The sequence below is a fragment of the Centruroides sculpturatus genome, unplaced genomic scaffold (genome assembly GCF_000671375.1).
Source record: "Centruroides sculpturatus isolate CEXI.00-Female unplaced genomic scaffold, Cexi_2.0 scaffold1474, whole genome shotgun sequence".
NCBI lineage: Eukaryota > Metazoa > Arthropoda > Arachnida > Scorpiones > Buthidae > Centruroides > Centruroides sculpturatus.
In genome coordinates, this window is record NW_019385938.1 from 32,120 (window position 1) to 37,889 (window position 5,770).

Consider the following 5,770-nt stretch of genomic DNA (forward strand, 5'->3'; position numbering starts at 1 on the left):
CAACCATTGAAAAAATAAACAACAAATTTAATAAAAACTAAATAAAAAGCTAAAAAACCCAATAGTCAAAAAATACACTTGAAATGCAGAAAATTCTCAATATTGGTCAACAAACTGATTTATGAAGGGAATTCTTTTCTTTTACTAATTAATAATATTCATTTCCTTTGCCACTTAGCTACATATCACATCTTATTTTGTCTATTAACGTCAAATATATTTCAACCACTAGTATTATTAGTCCCCAATATTAGCTTAAAATTGAATCATTTAAAAATATTAGAATTAACATTGTTTTTAGCTCAATACATAAATTCTGTCTTATGAAGTAGAATCCATATGTATATGATTACATTAAAAATTAAGACACTAAATTCAAGGTGTTTAAGGGACAAAAATTGCAACATGTCATAACAGTCAATACAATAGAGAATAGATATGGTCCAATAATCTAAATGTTGATAATCTTTTGGGTAAGTATATAATAATTATGACTAATTACATAACAAATAGAAGTGGATTTAATACATTATTCATATATATCTGGAACAAAATCATGTAAGAAACAAACATCTAGAGAAAATATACTATCTTTGTTCAGTATCTAAATAAACAATATAGGAATTTAAATTAAACACAGCAAATTCTGTCATTGTAGTATTTCTTGCAATTTAAATACTTCATAATTGTGGGCTTTAATAAAGTAATTTTCCAATAAAATCAAATTTAAATTTTGATCCTATAGTAAAATTATTAAGTAGCTAGTTCTTAATAAAAGTATTTTGCTAAATTTATGCTGTGTGCAATATCATCTTACAGTTAATTGAGATAAAATTAATACCTTTTAATTAGAAATACTACATTATAATAGACTTACATTAAACTTATTAACCTAATTTCAAATAAGATTATTATGAAATGTAATAAATAAAAATTTCTATTACAAAATAATAATAATTACATTAATGCTTATGTGAATAACATATAACTTCATTTGAAAATTTTCATTCATTTGAAATGGAATAATTATTTGAAAATAGTAATTTTCAAATAATTATTCGTGTTAATATAAAGAATAAAAAACAATAGGAGAAAATTAAATATTTTGGAATGCAAATCACTACGATTTCAACAGAAAAAAGTTAAAATTTTTATTGACTTGAAAGAACTAATCATAACAATTAATAGAAAAATAACAGTTTAAAATGCACATTTCATCCAAATTTTCTTAAATTTGTATATTGAAATTTAATAGCATTTCCTGGTTATTTTACATGAATGTTTTATTCTTTATTGAATTTCCATAAACTATATTTACTCATAATCATCGTCCAATTCTTTTTCTTAAAAAAATATTTAAAAATTGGCAAAAGTTAATTCAAAGTAACACAGTAATACATGGAAAGAATAACAGTACATATTCTAATTTGTTAATATAAGAAAACTAAGTGAAATTTAAGTTGAACAATACTTAGTACATATTAGTCTTCACACATTCTTTTTATACAAATTTAATATACAACTACTGGTTAATAAAATTTTACCAGTTCTTCTGTTATTACCAATTATTAGTTATAACCAACACTGTGATCCAAGCAAGGTTTAAACCACATTTAGACCACAGTCTTTGTTTCCTAATCATTGTCTTTGAGAAGGTAATTATCTATTGTTAAAGTTACTGTAGCAAAAAGCTATAGCTTAAACTAGGATAGAGACATGTCTTAAGTCTATAGTCATTTCAGTAATCGACACTAATTGAAGCAACCTCGTTTATTTTAAAAAATGCTCGTGTTTAAACAGTATAAACTGTGAATTAAAAGCTACCAGCAACATTTTATTAACTAGTTTAAGTTACATATTTTTTATTGAAGTTAATCAAACTTCAAAAAAACTGTTAAAGGTGAAAATAAAACCTTCAATTTATATAAATAATAAAACTATTATCTCTCTTTTAATATAGCAATTAAAAAACAATTATTAAATTTTCAACAAATATTAATCTATTTAAGTGAAATATATTATAAAAACTGTATAACAATACATAATATAATTTTAAATAATTGCACTACAGAAAGTAATTAACATAAAAAAAATAATACATTTTTAATACGTCATAGTTAAAGAAAGAAGTCGAAATTGTCATTTTCAAAAGGAATATACGCCCCTTTGATCATAGGACAGATTGTCACCTGTAAACAATAAAATGTAACCAATATTTCTAATTACAAATAGAAAATAAGTAATTAAAAGAGCGTTTGTACTGAAACATTTCCACTATTTAAAACCATACACAATTTATTATTACGAATTCTTCAACTACGCAGCACTTACGTTTCAATTTCTATTATAAAAAAAGCTATTGGAAAAGTATTATTCGTTTGAGAATTATTAATTATTAAGTATCCAATCGATTATTTAACAATGAATAAGTATTTTAAAATACTTACGTATATTTCTAATTTACAGATGTAAATGGAAAGACTTCTATCCAGATAGCTCCAGACAAAATGGCGGACAAGATCACGAGGACGTGACGACATTCGTACGTAATAGCGCAGCGACTATATAAATTTTTATCAATCAGCTGATGATGAGTTCACATATTTTTTTAAGATTAATTAAAATTATTTTGCAATTTTAAATTATAATTTGAATTTATTTTTAATGCATTTATTAGGAAAAATAATAATAAATGTTAAAATATTTGTGTTTTATATATTGTAATTCGGAAATTAGGATTTTTAAAAGCCGATAATCAGGGTAATTTTGATTGGTGGAAATTATAGTATTATTATAAAATAAAATTGATTATTATTATTATTATTATTCTATTTATATTTATATTNATTATTATTATTATATTTATATTTATATTCTGTAATAGATATTTATTTGTGAAAGATTGCCTTAAAGTATTAAATTGAACATAATAGATGTAACAAGAAGACAGTTAACGTTGCCAAGTTAGGATTTTTTTTTTGACCCTAGGTTTTGCCGGCCGGATGGCCGAGTGGTCACGGTAGCAGCCCACCGCTCTAGGAGACCCGGGATCGAATCCAAACGGGTCAAAAAAAACTCCAGGAATTTTTTCGGGATATGTCGGGCCCTTCCCTCACCACCGGCCGCCCCATTGTGGGCCTGACCGAACTCATAATGGGCCTGCTAAAAAAAGAGGCCCTGTTAATGCCCAGGTGGGGTGAAAAAAGTTAAAAAAATCCTAGTACATAAAAGTTTTTTATCGACTTATTCAAACGAATTTCGTGTAATTTTCGGAGATCGACAAGCCTCAGAAAGTAGAATTTAAGAAGATCGTCTTTTACTTCTCCACTGTGGACATTCTGCCCGATGTAAATGCCAAAGATAATTTATTTATCAAATTCCGAACACAAAAAAATGATTGAAGCAAAATTTAAAAAAATTATGATTTTATTAAATAAAAAAAATTAATAAGATTGATTTTTTTTTTGTTCTAATTTTTACGAAATTCGAACATTGTCGACGCGTCTTTTAACGTTTGTTCGAAATTTGTCACACATGACGATTCGCAGCGAGTTTCTGTTTCTCGTTGGCGTCGGACTTGCTTTTCTCTCGCTCTTAATTGTGTGCTGTTTTTGCTGTTCCGGAGTTTTCGAAAGACGACAAAAGATTTTTCAGGTAAGTCTTAGTCCATATTGACCCTAGACGTACGAATTTATTTAATATTCTCAAACGAATCGTTGCCAGAAGACATCTCGGCCCATCGTTCGATGGTCGATTCGAATGTTTTAGATTTAATTAGGGAACTGCGGTGAGCATTTTGTTTTTCTCGTCGACGTAATTTAAGCTTCTGTTTTCACTCGACTAATTGCAAATTTTCTTTTTTACAGAATGAAGATATTGGAGTGGATCAGGAGGAGGTTCTGACGAAGGAAGACGGTGGCGCCGGAGGGAGGGGTTTCCTCTGATGGCTCTGGCGGCGCTCGGACTCTTACCGCACCCGAAGAGACGTTGGAGGACCGGGGACTCGACCGTGTCTCTTCACAATCGATTAGTTCGGTGTCGGTAGAGACCGTCGAGCAAGAGGCAGCTAGCGACGACTTACCCCAATTAACCTACAGATGATGCTTGCTTGGCGATGATATGTATATCATTGATACGTTGGAAGAGACCAATGACGACTAACAGTCTGTCACTGGTTCCACCTTGGGCTGGCGACCTCACTGGAGAGAGGGCCACAGCGGATACAATACCTGGCAAGCACGATCTTGTTTATATACAGTACTTGCATGGGCGTAGCGAGGGGGGAGCCTGGGTGGGCACGGCCCCTCCCAGAGAACCTGGTGCCCCTCCAGGAAATCACAGCCGAAAAAGTGTTGAGTCGATTTGTAAACACCTAAAGCTAAAATAAAAGTTTTGAATACTAAAAAAAAGTGAACGGCTTGCTCGGTGCCCAATAATGAACAATAATTTGAAATAATTCAATTTTGTGTCAGGTCGGCCTCCACTAGGCCCCCCCATAACAAAACTCTGGCTACGCCCATGAGTACTTGAGGAAGATCTTGTACAGGTTATTGTCATTAATTAACGAGGATGCAGGGCCATGACATATTGTATTATAACCTTCTCACTTTCTCACTGTTTTTGTATTTTGTAGGAACATTTGGGAGGGAGAAGAATATCTTTCCCCAACTTTACCAGGAAGAGGACGACGTGACCATTTATCATTCAAGTGAATATTTTCCGAAACCTCCGATTGTAATAACTCTTTCGTTTTATTTTTTTTACACATTATTCTCCTATCGCAATTTCTTTGTTTTTCTGTTTTTAGACATGCCGAAAGTTGTTTTTGAATCACACAAACACAAAATTGAAATTAGTAATGAGAAGAATAAAGTTCACAATAACCTAAGAAAGATTAAATAATCTTTTGGTGATCGACATTGAAAAAATTGCTATTAAATATCAGGTAAATGAGATATTCTTCGATTTGCAAATACCAACTTGTCGCCGTGAAGACTGAACCAAGTGAAGCTGTGCGAAACGTGAAGCCGAAACGGACTGTTTGTTAACTATGTTAAGTGTAAAGTGAGTCTTAAATCACGACAGATATAGGCGTATAATTTTATATGTAATAGCTTTAATTAATTAATATTTACGCATCATATTTTATATATCTGTTACTTATACAGTGTTTTCAATTTTAATTAAATTAATATTTTTAAATTCTTACATTGCAAAGTGATTAGGTCAGTGGCGTGCCGTGACATTTGATAGTAGGGAAGCTGTGTTTCTGTAAGAAACCGACTTCCGGGGCCATTCGTATCGTTTGTTCGATAAGCTAATAAAAACCGTAGACTTCTCTAAATGCATTTTTAATATCACAATTACATTCCGAATCGCTAGCCACGATATAAGGATTAAAATTATAAATAAAATAATAAAAAACTTACTTGGTGAAATAAAATGTGTGGTGGATGTACAGTACATACAGTAGAGCGTCGTTTATCGGAAGGTCGGTTATCCGAAACGTCGGTTATCCGAAGGAATTCCTGTCGACAAATTTAAATTTTCGCCAGTGCTGTGGCGCTGTAATCTTTGGCTATGTCTTTGGCTACTCAAATATTTTACGTTTTTGATACTAAATCAACTTCTGAAGTATAATTTTTTTATTGTTTTTATATTTTTCAATATATTTATTTTGTTTGTAAAAATAAAAGAAATAATTTTTAACGATACAATAGTCTTCGTTAGGCTTAACATCGACGAAAATTCAACGCGAAGCGACACGCAA

At 30.6% G+C, this 5,770-nt stretch overlaps 1 protein-coding gene and 1 long non-coding RNA gene across 3 annotated transcripts in view; one reads left to right on the forward strand and one right to left on the reverse strand.

Annotated features, from left to right (window-relative positions):
• The window catches only part of LOC111612697 (ras-related protein Rab-7a), a 30,964-nt gene extending 28,386 nt beyond the window's left edge, over positions 1 to 2,578 (reverse strand). The window contains exon 1 of the mRNA XM_023353937.1: positions 2,448 to 2,578. The gene's annotated coding sequence lies outside the window, so the exon portion shown is untranslated. The remainder of the gene's footprint in view (positions 1 to 2,447) is intronic.
• LOC111612698 lies at positions 2,416 to 5,172 on the forward strand. Of its 2 annotated transcripts, none has more exons than XR_002754655.1 (3): positions 2,416 to 2,542; positions 2,989 to 4,734; positions 4,808 to 5,172. It is a non-coding gene; the product is annotated as an uncharacterized LOC111612698 (long non-coding RNA). The 2 variants fall into 2 exon arrangements; XR_002754656.1 differs by lacking the exon at positions 2,416 to 2,542 and having other exon boundaries at positions 2,853 to 3,787; positions 3,867 to 4,734.
• Positions 5,173 to 5,770: the final 598 nt, after the last annotated feature.